Below are 14,726 nucleotides of genomic sequence, written 5' to 3'. Positions count from 1 at the left end.
TTTCTGCGATACTCTAAAACAAGGAAAAAACATAAACTGGCACTGGGCTCTGGGTTAATAGGTTAGTCCCAAAAATCATATAAAATAGCATATAAATGCATATAAAACATCCAAGGTCGATAATATAATAGCATGGAACAATAAAAAATTGTAGATACGTTGGAGATGTATCATGTACCAGACCTAATGTGTGCCTTGATATTAGTTTAGCAGGGAGGTACCAAAGTAATCCAGGAGTGGATCACTGGACAGCGGTCAAGAACATTCTGAAATACCTAAAAAGGACCAAGGATATGTTTCTCGTTTATGGATGTGACAAAGAGCTCGTGGTAAATGGTTACGTCGATGCAAGCTTTAACACTGATATGGATGACTCTAAGTCACAAACCGGATACATGTTTTTATTGAACAGTGGAGCTGTCAGTTGGTGCAGTTCTAAGCAAAGCGTCGTGGCAGGATCTACGTGTGAAGCGGAGTACATAGCTGCTTCAGAAGCAGCAAATGAAGGAGTCTGGATGAAGGTGTTCATATACGATCTAGGTGTCATACCTAGTGCATCGGGTTCAATGAAAATCTTTTGTGACAATACTGGTGCAATTGCCTTGACAAAGGAATCCAGATTTTCAAAAGAACCAAGCACATCAAGAGATGCTTCAATTCCATCCGCGATCAATTCAAGGAGGGAGACATAGAGATTTGCAAGATACATACGGAACTAAATGTTGCAGACCCATTGACTAAGCCTCTCTCACGAGCAAAACATGATCACCACCAAGACTCCATGGGTGTGATATGTCCATTTTGCATCATGCTTTTATATCAATATTTATTACATTATGGGCTGTTATTGCACATTATGTCACAATACTTATGCCTATTCTCTCTTATTTTACAAGGTTTGCATAAAGAGGGAGAATGCCGGCAGCTGGGATTCTGGGCTGGAAAATGAGCAAATATTAGAGACCTATTCTGCACAGCTCCAAAAGTCCTGAAACTTCACGGAAGATGTTTTCCAAATATATAAAAAATACTGAGAGCAAGAACTTCACCAGGGGGGCCACACCCTGCCCACGAGGGTGGGGGCGCGCCCTACCCCTCTGGGCGCTCCCCCTACCTTGTGGGCCCCCTGGTGGCCCTCTGGTGGCCATCTTCTGCTATATGGAGTCTTTCGATGGGAAAAAAATCATAAGCCATCTTCTCGGACGAAACTCCGCCGCCACGAGGCGGAACCTTGGCGAAAACAATCTAGGGCTCTGGCGGAGCTGTTCTGCCAGGGAAACTTCCCTCCCGGAGGGGGAAATCATCGCCATCGTCATCACCAACTCTCCTCTCATCGGGAGAGGGCAATCTCCATCAACATCTTCATCAGCACCATCTCATCTCAAAACCCTAGTTCATCTCTTGTATCCAATTCTTGTCTCCAAGTCCGGGATTGGTGCTAGTAGGTTGCTAGTAGTGTTGATTACTCCTTGTAGTTGATGCTAGTTGGTTTAATTGGTGGAAGATCATATGTTCAGATCCTATATGCATATTAATACCCCTCTGATTATGAACATGTTTATGCTTTGTGAGTAGTTACTTTTGTTCCTGAGGACATGGGAGAAGTCTTGCTATTAGTAGTCATGTGAATTTGGTATTCGTTCGATATTTTGATGAGATGTATGTTGTCTCTCCTCTAGTGGTGTTATGTGAACGTCGACTACATGACACTTCACCATTATTTGGGCCTAGAGGAAGGCATTTGGAAGTAATAAGTAGATGATGGGTTGCTAGAGTGACAGAAGCTTAAACCCTAGTTTATGCGTTGCTTCGTAAGGGGCTGATTTGGATCCATATGTTTCATGCTATGGTTAGGTTTACCTTAATATTTTTGTTGTAGTTGCGGATGCTTGCAATAGAGGTTAATCATAAGTGGGATGCTTGTCCAAGTAAGTGCAGCACCCAAGCACTGGTCCACCCACATACCAAATTATCAAAGTACCGAACACGAATCATATGAACGTGATGAAAACTAGCTTGACGATATTCCCATGTGTCCTCGGGAGCGCTTTACATCTTATAAGAGTTTTTCCAGGCTTGTCCTTTGCTACAAAAAGGATTGGGCCACCTTGCTACACCTTATTTACTTTTGTTACTTGTTGCTCGTTACAAATTATCTTATCAGAAAACTATCTGTTACCACTTATTTCAGTACTTGCAGAGAATACCTTGCTGGAAACCGCTTATCATTTCCTTCTGCTCCTCGTTGGGTTCGACACTCTTACTTATTGAAAGGACTACGATAGATCCCCTATACTTGTGGGTCATCAAGACTCTTTTCTGGCGCCGTTGCCGGGGAGTGAAGCGCCTTTGGTAGGTGGAATTTGGTAAGGAAAAATTTATATAGCGTGCTTAAATTTACTGTCACTTGTCACCATGGAAAGTAATCCTCTAAGGGGCTTGTTCGGGGTATCTTCACCCCGACCAGTAGAGCAAAGAGTTGCTCCTCAACCTACTGAACCTACTGAAAATGAAAATGAAGATGAAAATGCTTGCTTTGAAGTTCCTTCGGGTATGATAGAAAAACTGCTAGCTAATCCTTTTTTAGGAGATGGAACAAAACATCCTGATGAACATCTGATATATGTGGATGAATTTTGTGGATTATTTAAGCTTGCAGGTGTACCCGAAGATGTTGTTAAGAAGAAGGTCTTCCCTTTATCTTTGAGGGGAGATGCATCGACATGGTATAGGCTATGTGATGATATGAAGTCTTGGAATTACAAATGATTGAAATTGGAATTTCGTCAGAAGTTTTATCCTATGCATCTTGTTCATCGTGATCACAATTATATATAATTTTTGGCCTCGCGAAGGAGAAAGCATCACTCAAGCTTGGGGGAGGCTTAAGTCAATGTTATATTCATGCCCCAATCATGAGATCTCAAGATAAATGATTATTCAAAATTTTTATGCTCGGCTTTCTGGTAACAATCGCACCATGCTTGATACTTCTTGTGTTGGCTCTTTTATGATGAAGACTATTGAATTCAAATGGGACTTATTGGAAAGAATTAAACGTAACTCTGAAGATTAGGACCTCGACAATGGTAAGGAGTCAGGTATGACACCTAGTTTTGATTGTGTTAAATCTTTTATGGATACCGATATTTTTCGTAAATTTAGCACTAAATATGGACTTGACTCTGAGATAGTAGCTTCTTTTTGTGAATCTTTTGCTGCCTATGTTGATCTCCCCAAGGAGAAGTGGTTTAAATATCATCCTCCCATAGAAGTAAAAGTAGCTGCACATATTAAAGTTGAAAAAAAGACTATCACTTATAATGATCCTATTGTTCCTACTTCTTATGTTGAGAAATCACCTTTCCCTGTTATGATAAAGGATCATGCTAAAGCTTCAACTGTGGTTCGTAAAAAGCAATATTAAAACATATACACCTCCTGAGCAAGTTAAAGTTGAACCTAATATTGCTATTGTTAAAGATCTCTTGTCTGATAATATAGATGGGCATGTTATTTATTTCTGTGATGAAACTGCTAGAATTGCTAAACCTTGTGATAAAGATAAACCTAGACCTGTGGTAGGCATGCCTGTTATTTCTGTTAAAATAGGAGATCATTGTTATCATGGCTTATGTGATACGGGTGCTAGTGCTAGTGCAATACCTTATTCTTTATACCAAGAAGTTATGCATGATATTGCACCTGCTGAGATGGAAGATATTGATGTCACAATTAAACTTGCCAATAGAGATACTATTTCACCAATGGGAATTGTTAGAGATGTTGAAGTCTTGTGTGGGAAAACTAAATATCCTGCTGATTTTCTTGTTCTTGGTTCCCCACAAGATAGCTTTTGTCCCATTATATTTGGTAGACCCTTCTTAAATACTGTTAATGCTACCATAGATTGCAAAAGAGATGTTGTTACTATCGGTTTAGATGATATGACTCATGAATTTAATTTTTCTAAATTTAGTAGACAACACCGTGAAGAAGAATTACCTAGTAAGGATGAAATTATTGGTCTTGCTTCTATTGCCGTACCTCCTAGTGATCCTTTAGAACAATACCTACTAGACCATGAAAACGATATGTTTATGAATGAGAGAAGGGAATTAGATGAAGTATTCTTTAAACAGGAACCTATTCTGAAAAACAATTTACATGTTGAAATCCTGGGGGATCCTCCTCCACCCAAGGGTGATCCCGTGTTTGAGCTTAAACCGTTACCTGATACTCTTAAATATGCTTATCTTGATGAGAAAAAGATATATCCTGTTATTATTAGTGCTAACCTTTCAGAACATGAAGAAGAGAGATTATTGAAAACTTTGAAGAAGCACAGTGCTGCTATTGGGTACACTCTTGATGATCTTAAGGGCATTAGTCCCACTCTATGTCAACATAAAATTAATTTGGAAGAAGATGCTAAACCAGTTCATGATCATCAACACCGGCTAAATCCTAAAATGAAAGAAGTGGTAAGAAAGGAGATACTAAAGCTCCTTGAGGCAGGTATAATTTATCCCGTTGCTGATAGTCAATGGGTAAGCCCTGTCCATTGTGTCCCTAAGAAGGGAGGTATTACTGTCGTTCCTAATGATAAAGATGAATTGATTCCTCGAAGAATTATTACAGGTTATAGGATGGTAACTGATTTCCGTAAACTAAATAAGGCCACTAAAAAGGATCATTACCACTTACCTTTTATCGATCAAATGCTAGAAAGATTATCCAAACATACACATTTTTGCTTTCTAGATGGTTATTCTGGTTTCTCTCAAATACCTATGTCAGCCAAAGATCAATCAAAGACTGCTTTTACATGCCCTTTTGGTACTTTTGCTTATAGACGTATGCCTTTTGGTCTATGTAATGCACCTGCTACCTTTCAAAGATGCATGATGGCTATATTCTCTGACTTTTGTGAAAAGATTTGTGAGGTTTTCATGGACGATTTCTCCGTTTATGGATCTTCTTTTGATGATTGCTTGAGCAACCTTGATCGAGTTTTGCAGAGATGTGAAGAAACTAATCTTGTCTTGAATTGGGAAAAGTGCCACTTTATGGTTAATGAAGGTATTGTCTTGGGGCATAAAGTTTCTGAAAGAGGTATTGAGGTTGATAAAGCCAAGGTTGATGCTATTGAAAAGATGCCATGTCCCAAGGACATCAAAGGTATAAGAAGTTTCCTTGGTCATGCCGGGTTTTATAGGAGGTTCATTAAGGACTTCTCCAAAATTTCTTGGCCTCTGACTAATTTATTACAAAAATATATACCATTTGTTTTTTGATGATGATTGTGTAGAAGCATTTGAAATACTTAAGAAAGCATTGATCTCTGCACCTATTGTTCAGCCACCTGATTGGAATTTACCCTATGAAATTATGTGTGATGCTAGTGATTATGTTGTGGGTGCTGTTCTAGGACAAAGAGTTGGTAAGAAACTAAATGTTATTCAATATGCTAGTAAAACTCTAGACAATGCTCAAAGAAATTATGCTACTACTGAAAAAGAATTCTTAGCAGTTGTATTTGCTTGTGATAAGTTTAGACCTTATATTGTTGATTCTAAAGTAACTATTCACACTGATCATGCTGCTATTAAATATCTTATGGAAAAGAAAGATGCTAAATCTAGAGTTATTAGATGGATTCTCTTGCTACAAGAATTTGATTTGCACATTGTTGATAGAAAAGGAGCTAAGAACCCCGTTGCAGACAACTTGTCTAGGTTAGAAAATGTGCTTGATGACCCACTACCTATTGATGATAGCTTTCCTGATGAGCAATTAAATGTCATAAATGCTTCTCATACTGCTCCATGGTATGCTGATTATGCTAATTACATTGTTGCTAAGTTTATACCACCTAGTTTCACATACCAGCAAAAGAAAAAGTTCTTCTATGATTTGAGGCATTACTTTTGGGATGACCCACATATTTATAAAGAAGGAGTAGATGGTGTTATTAGACGTTGTGTACCCGAGCATGAATAGGAACAGATCCTACACAAGTGTCACTCCGAAGCTCATGGAGGGCACCATGCTGGAGATAGAACTGCACATAAGGTACTGCAATCTAGTTTTTATTGGCCTACTCTCTTCAAGGATGCCCGTAAGTTTGTCTTATCTTGTGATTAATGTCAAAGAATTGGTAATATTAGTAGACGTCAAGAAATGCCTATGAATTATTCACTTGTTATTGAACCATTTGATGTTTGGGGCTTTGACTATATGGGACCTTTTCCTTCCTCTAATGGATATACACATATTTTAGTTGTTGTTGATTACGTTACTAAGTGGGTAGAAGCTATTCCAACTAGTAGTGCTGGTCATAAATCTTCTATTAAAATGCTTAAAGAAGTTATTTTTCCAAGATGTGGAGTCCCTAGATATTTAATGACTGATGGTGGTTCACATTTTATTCATGGTGCTTTCCCTAAAATGCTTGCTAAATATGATGTTAATCATAGAATTGCATCTCCTTATCACCCTCAGTCTAGTGGTCAAGTAGAATTGAGTAATAGAGAACTCAAATTAATTTTGCAAAAGACTGTTAATAGGTCTAGAAAGAATTGGTCTAAGAAACTTTATGATGCATTATGGGCCTATAGAACTGCATATAAAAATCCTATGGGTATGTCTCCGTATAAAATGGTCTATGGAAAAGCATGTCACTTACCTCTCGAAATAGAACACAAGGCTTATTGGGCTATTAAAGAACTTAATTATGATTTTAAACTTGCCGGTGAGAAGAGGTTATTTGATATTAGCTCACTTGATGAATGGAGAACCCAAGCCTACGAAAATGCCAAGTTGTTTAAAGAAAAAATTAAAAGATGGCATGACAAAAGGATACAAAAGCGTGAGTTTAATGTAGGTGATTATGTATTGATATACAACTCTCGTTTAAGATTTTTTTGCAGGAAAACTCTCTAAATGGGAAGGTCCTTACGTTATTGAGGAGGTCTACCGTTCCGGTGCCATAAAAATCAACAACTTCGAAGGCACAAATCCGAAGGTGGTGAACGGTCAAAGAATCAAACACTATATCTCAGGTAATCCCATAAATGTTGAAACCAATGTTATTGAAACCGTAACCCTGGAGGAATACATAAGGGACACTTTCCGGAATGTTACAGACTCCGAAAAGGAATAGGTATGTGGTACGGTAAGTAAACCGACTCCAAAACAGTTTTTAAGGCAATATTACTCCGTTTTGGAATATTTAGAAAAACAGAAAAATAAGCAGCAGTCCGGGAAGGACACGAGGGCTCCACGAGGGTGGAGGGCGCGCCCCCTACCTCGTGGGCACCTCGTGTGCTCTCCGGACTCCGTTTTCATACACGACACGTATTTTGGTCGGTAAACATTCATTATATAATCTCCCGGGGGTTTTGACTCCCGTATCACGCAAAAATCTCATGTCTTTGTTTTGAGTTGTTTTCTGTCAGAGTTGTCAAGGCCAGGCACTATGCCGTCTCCCTCCTCCTCCAACCATGAGGGCAACGATGCTTGGCTAATGAAGATAGAGCTGAAGAGAGAAGAACCTATGGAGATCAACAAGGATGAAGGGATCAAGAAGGCCATGGAGGACCAAGTTCCAGCAATAGAAGACACCCTTCAACTGGATCACAATCTTCTTACCCCAACAGAAATCGAAGCTTTCAAGATGATTGAGTTGGCTCGTATACAAAATAAGTATCTCACACGTGAAAATTTTTTGTTGAAGGAGCATATCATCGCACTCAAGGGCATTATCTGCAAGTTAGAAGACCTCCTACGCTCGATGTGCGACTATCCATCATCAACAACTCCACCTTCTTCACCAACAAAGAAGAATTGAGTATCTGGTATGGGCACTCCACTTGGCAACTGCCAAGCTTGGGGGAGTGCCCCGGTGTCGTATCACCATCACTTCTATCTTTACCGTTTTTCTTAGTTCGATCCTTTTGGTAATATCCTGATCTAGTAGAATAAAAGTTCTTAGTATGATCTAGTTGTGAGTTTTGCTTTATTATCCTTCTATGTAATCGAGTCCGTGAGCTATATAATAAAGATTAGGGTTGAGTCAAGGGCTTGATTATTTTGCCATGATCCTAAGTGAATAAAAGAAAAGAGAAAGAAATAAAAAGAAACAAAGAGATCATGTGAATCTTATGGAGAGTAATGAGCTCACATAGAAAGAGTATGATGAATAAAAGTTGTTGAGGGTTGACAAACACAGTTTTGGTCATCGTTGCGATTAATAGGAAGTAATATAGAAAGAGAGGTCTTCACATATAAATATACTATATTGGACATCTTTTATGATTGTGAGCACTCATTAAAATATGACATGCTAAAGAGTTGACATTGGACAAGGAAGACAACATAATGGGTTATATTTTCTTACATCTGAGATGAATTATATTGTCTTGGATCTTCCAACATGATGAGCTTGCCTTTCCCCCTCATGCTAGCCAAATTCATTGCACCAAGTAGAGATACTACTTGTGCTTCCAAATACCCTTAAACTAGTCTTGCCATAAGAGCCCACCATATCTACCTATGGATTGAGTAAGATCCATCAAGTAAGTTGTCATCGGTGCAAGCAATAAAAATTGCTCTCTAAATATGTATGATTGATTGGTGTGGAGGAAATAAGCTTTATACTATCGTGTGATATGGAAGTAATAAAAGTGACAGAATGCATAATAAAGGTCCATATCACAAGGGGCAATATAAAGTGATGTTCTTTCGCATTAAGATTTTGTGCATCCAACCATAAAAGCGCATGACAACCTCTGCTTCCCTCTGCGAAGGGCCTATCTTTTACTTTTATCTCCTACATTGCATAAGAGTCATGGTGACTTTCACCCTTCCTTTTACACTTTATCCTTTGGCAAGCACAATATGTTGGAAAGATCCTGGTATATATGGCTAATTGGATGTGAGTTTTCATGAACTATTACTGTTGACATTACCCTTGAGGTAAAACGTTGGGAGGCAAAACTATAAGCCCCTATCTTTCTCTGTGTCCGATTAAAACTCCATACCCATAAGTATTGCGTGAGTGTCAGCAATTGTGAAAGATTATATGATAGTTGAGTATGTGGACTTGCTGAAAAGCTCTTATACATTGACTCTTTCCTATGTTATGATAAATTGCAATTGCTTCAATGACTGAGATTGTAGTTTGTTAGTTTTCAATGAAGTTTACGATTCATACTTGATATTGTGATTGAATTATTACTCTAGCATTAGAGATCATATGACAAGAATTATATAAGTTGTTGTTCTAAGAATGATCATGATGTCCTCATGTCTGTATTTTATTTTTACCGACACCTCTATCTCTAAACATGTGGACATATTTTTCGATTTTGGCTTTTCGCTTGAGGACAAGCGAGGTCTAAGCTTGGGGGAGTTGATACGTCCATTTTGCATCATGCTTTTATATCAATATTTATTACATTATGGGCTGTTATTGCACATTATGTCACAATACTTATGCCTATTCTCTCTTATTTTACAAGGTTTACATAAAGAGGGAGAATGCCGACAGCTGGGATTCTGGGCTGGAAAAGGAGCAAATATTAGAGACCTATTCTGCACAGCTCCAAAAGTCTTGAAACTTCACGAAAGATGTTTTCCAAATATATAAAAATACTGAGAGCAAGAACTTCACCAGGGGGGCCACACCCTGCCCACGAGGGTGGGGGCGCGCCCTACCCCTCTGGGCGCGCCCCCTACCTCGTGGGCCCCCTGGTGGCCCTCCGGTGGCCATCTTCTGCTATATGGAGTCTTTCGATGGGAAAAAAATCATAAGCCATCTTCTCGGACGAAACTCCGCCGCCACGAGGCGGAACCTTGGCGGAACCAATCTAGGGCTCTGGCGGAGCTGTTCTGCCAGGGAAACTTCTCTCCCGGAGGGGGAAATCATCGCCATCGTCATCACCAACGCTCCTCTCATCGGGGGAGGGCAATCTCCATCAACATCTTCATCAGCACCATCTCATCTCAAACCCTAGTTCATCTCTTGTATCCAATTCTTGTCTCCAAGTCCGGGATTGGTGCTAGTAGGTTGCTAGTAGTGTTGATTACTCCTTGTAGTTGATGCTAGTTGGTTTAATTGGTGGAAGATCATATGTTTAGATCCTATATGCATATTAATACCCCTCTGATTATGAACATGTTTATGCTTTGTGAGTAGTTACTTTTGTTCCTGAGGACATGGGAGAAGTCTTGCTATTAGTAGTCATGTGAATTTGGTATTCGTTCGATATTTTGATGAGATGTATGTTGTCTCTCCTCTAGTGGTGTTATGTGAACGTCAACTACATGACACTTCACCATTATTTGGGCCTAGAGGAAGGCATTGGGAAGTAATAAGTAGATGATGGGTTGCTAGAGTGACAGAAGCTTAAACCCTAGTTTATGCGTTGCTTCGTAAGGGGCTGATTTGGATCCATATGTTTCATGCTATGGTTAGGTTTGCCTTAATACTTTTGTTGTAGTTGCGGATGCTTGCAATAGAGGTTAATCATAAGTGGGATGCTTGTCCAAGTAAGGGCAGCACCCAAGCACCGGTCCACCCACATACCAAATTATCAAAGTACCGAACGCGAATCATATGAACGTGATGAAAACTAGCTTGACGATATTCCCATGTGTCCTCGGGAGCACTTTACATCTTATAAGAGTTTTTCCAGGCTTGTCCTTTGCTACAAAAAGGATTGGGCCACCTTGCCACACCTTATTTACTTTTGTTACTTGTTGCTCGTTACAAATTATCTTAGCACAAAACTATCTGTTACCACTTATTTCAGTACTTGCAGAGAATACCTTGCTGGAAACCGCTTATCATTTCCTTCTGCTCCTCGTTGGGTTCGACACTCTTACTTATCGAAAGGACTACGATAGATCCCCTATACTTGTGGGTCATCTGGGTGTTAGAATCATTACTGTGTAATCTAGATTATTGACTGTAGTGCAAGTGGGAGACTGAAGGAAATATGCCCTAGAGGCAATAATAAAGTTGTTATTTATATTTCCTTATATCATGATAAATGTTTATTATTCATGCTAGAATTGTAGTAACCGGAAACTTAGTACATGTGTGAATACATAGACAAATAGAGTGTCACTAATTTGCCTCTACTTGACTAGCTCGTTGAATCAATGATGGTTATGTTTCCTAACCATAGACATGAGTTGTCATTTGATTAACGGGATCACATCATTTGAGAATGATGTGATTGACTTGACCCATCTGTTAGCTTAGCACGATAATCGTTTAGTTTGTTGCTATTGCTTTCTTCATGACTTATACATGTTCCTATAACTATGAGATTATGCAACTCCCAAGTACCAGAGGAACACTTTGTGTGCTACCAAACGTCACAACGTAACTGGGTGATTATAAAGGTGCTCTACAGGTGTCTCCGATGGTACTTGTTGAGTTGGCATAGATCGAGATTAGGATTAGTCACTCCGATTGTCGGAGAGGTATCTCTGGGCCCTGGCATAGATCGAGATTAGGATTAGTCGCTCCGATTGTCGGAGAGGTATCTCTGGGCCCTCTCGATAATGCACATCACTATAAGCCTTGCAAGCATTGTGACTAATGAGTTAGTTGCGGGATGATGCATTACGGAACGAGTAAAGAGACTTGCCGGTAATGAGATTGAACTAGGTATGAGGATATCGACGATTGAATCTCGGGCAAGTAACATACCGATGACGAAGGGAACAACGTATGTTGTTATGCGGTTTGACCAATAAAGATCTTCGTAGAATATGTAGGAACCAATATGAGCATCTAGGTTCCGCTATTGGTTATTGACCGGAGACGAGTCTCGGTCATGTCTACATAGTTCTCAAACCCGTAGGGTCCGCACGCTTAAAGTTCGGTGATGGTCGGTAATATGAGTTTATGTGTTTTGATGTACCGAAGGTATTTCGGAGTCCCGAATATGATCACGGACATGAAGAGGAGTCTCGAAATGGTCGAAACATAAAGATTGGTATAATGGAAGCCTATATTTGGACATCGGAATAGTTCCGGCTGAAATCGGGATTTTACCGGAGTGCCGGGGGGGTTACCGGAACCCCCCAGGGGTTAATGGGCCTTGTTGGGCCCTAGTGGAGAGAGAGAGGGGCCGACCAGGGCAGGGCCGCGCGCCCTCCCCTTTATTCCGAATAGGACAAGGAAGGGGGGCGCCCCCCCCCTTTCCTTTCCCCTCTCCCACTCCTTCCTCCCCCCCCCTAGTGGGACTAGGAAAGGGGGGTCCTACTCCCACTAGGAGGAGGACTCCTCCTCCTAGCGCGCCCTGCTAGGGCCGGCCGGCCTCCCCCTTGCTCCTTTATATACGGGGGCAGGGGACACCCCCAAGACACACAAGTTGATCAGTCGATCTTTTAGCCGTGTGCGGTGCCCCCTCCACTATAATCCACCTCGGTTATATTGTAGCAGTGCTTAGGCGAAGCCCTGCGTCGGTAGCATCATCATCACCGTCATCACGCCGTCGTGCTGACGGAACTCTCCCTCGAAGCTCTGCTGGATCGGAGTTCGTGGGACGTCACAGAGCTGAACGTGTGCTGAACTCGGAGGTGTCGTACGTTCGGTACTTGGATCGGTCGGATCGTGAAGACGTACGACTACATCAACTGCGTTCTCATAACGCTTCCGCTTACGGTCTACGAGGGTACGTGGAAGACACTCTCCCCTCTCGTTGCTATGCATCACCATGATCTTGCGTGTGCGTAGGAATTTTTTTGAAATTATTGCGTTCCCCAATAGTCGTCACATGGCAAATGTATTTTTGCTCTTCTCTAAAACATGAAAAATTCTAAAAGTTTCTAAAACATGACATGCCACCCTTCAAAAAAATTAAAATTGCCACCATCTTCAAATGTATGTTATTTTTTTATTTTCTCTAACACGGCAACCTTATTAAATGGACCATGTTAAACTTTTTTATGGACCATGACAAGTCGAGTACAAGCACGATGGCAACTTAACTATGATATAGTTTTCGAAACTATGATGTGTTTTGCCATGGAAACTTAACACATATTGGCATGGTAGATTTTGGGGACCATTGTCACATTGCAAATGTATTTTTGCTCTTGTCTAAAAGATGGCAAATTCTAAAAGTTTCTCAATCATGACAAACTTGCCATCTTTCAATTATTTCTTATTTTTGCCACCATTTTCTTCCAATGCTGGAGGGAATTTGCGGGTTGACGTTAGAGATGCCCTTATGTCACTAGGACAGGACGGATGCCTCGGGCTAGGGTGACCTATCCTTCCTGCTAGGCGTTGGCAACTTATCTTCATCATCATCGTGTGGGAAGCTATTTGGGCGCCACGTGGCCATTTCTTTCCATGTCATTAGTCATGTATCGAAACTACTAGAGCATGACGCGCGCTTTGCCGTGCCTATTTGTGGGTTAAGTCCCCTATGTTTATTTTGTATGTGGTCTATTTCAATTGGTTGGCTCGTTGTGTGTAATTGTCATTTAATTTTGCTATATAGCAGTGACAATCAAGTTTAAACGTTTTTATAAAAGTATCCATCTAGCTAAATTAATGAACAATTATTGTGTGAGCTTTGTTCAATACGCCCGAGATTAATTTCTTGCTCAATGCTTGTTAGATGCAGAATATTAGAAAAATGGAAGAATAGAATGGTAAATCTAATCATAGTTACACTCTCGTTGGATGCAAGAGAGTAAATTGCTAACTTTGCATGTTTCCCATCGACTCCTTGCTTCCAATGTAAGCACGCGCGACCTCGTCGGCGGTGGAGTACGTGCCAAGCCAGAAGTGGCGTCCCTCATCGTAGAACTCCATGCCGAGGTTGCCGGACGGCTTCGCCCGCACGCCGAAGAACCCCACCTAGTCTTCGGGGTCTTCTTCGGCGGCATGGTGACAACCCGCGGGGGGGGGGGGTGCCGACGGTCAAATCTGGGCGGCGGCGGGGGGGGGGGGGCTCGGGGCGGCGGCTTGGTCGCGGGCAGCTGTAAGTGCATCTAGTGCCATACCTAGTTGGTTTTGGAGTATTGACGACAAACTTGGTTGAGTGACTAATGTGTTTGTGAGAATTGTAGGATAGCACATGTAGTAGTCCCTCATTGATTCGGTTTACCTACCAGAGATGACCCCTAAAAATGTGTGAAGACATTGAAGACAATGGTGATCTGTGAAGAGATTCACGTTGAAGACTATGACATGAGAAGACATCGCATGAAGACTATGGATTGCGGAGACATAGTTGTTTCGTAGTTTCCTTTTCTTCTTTGTTGAGTCATAGGAACCACTATACTGTTAAGTGGGGTCCAAGTAAACAAAGTCAGAGTGACTGAAGTGATGCTCAACCAAATCCTATGTCTTCGAGCGAAGAAAATGAGAGCAAATCTTATTCAGAGCTGGATAAGTCAGTTTTACTTGTAGCCCAAGTCAAGCTGCCGCGCGTGTTTGAAATCTGACCGTTGGACACGTGTCGGTTCCTTAGTGACCCAGGGTCATTTCAGACAAATCAGGTCGGGCTGCCTCCTGGCTATAAATAGCCCACCCCCTACACCATAATTTGGTGGCTGCTCAGAGTTAGTGCACGACTTTTATCGTTTGAGAGCAACCCACCTCCGAAGCCTTTGAGAGAGAAATCCTTGCGATGACAAAGCCCTAAACACACAGAGCCAAAGAGTGTTAGGCATCACTGAAGTCTTTCTGT

This window comes from Triticum urartu, chromosome 7, assembly GCF_003073215.2.
Source record: "Triticum urartu cultivar G1812 chromosome 7, Tu2.1, whole genome shotgun sequence".
Classification (NCBI taxonomy): Eukaryota; Viridiplantae; Streptophyta; class Magnoliopsida; order Poales; family Poaceae; genus Triticum; species Triticum urartu.
The sequence above is the reverse complement of the archived record's forward strand: the minus strand, read 5'-3'. Positions refer to the sequence as shown.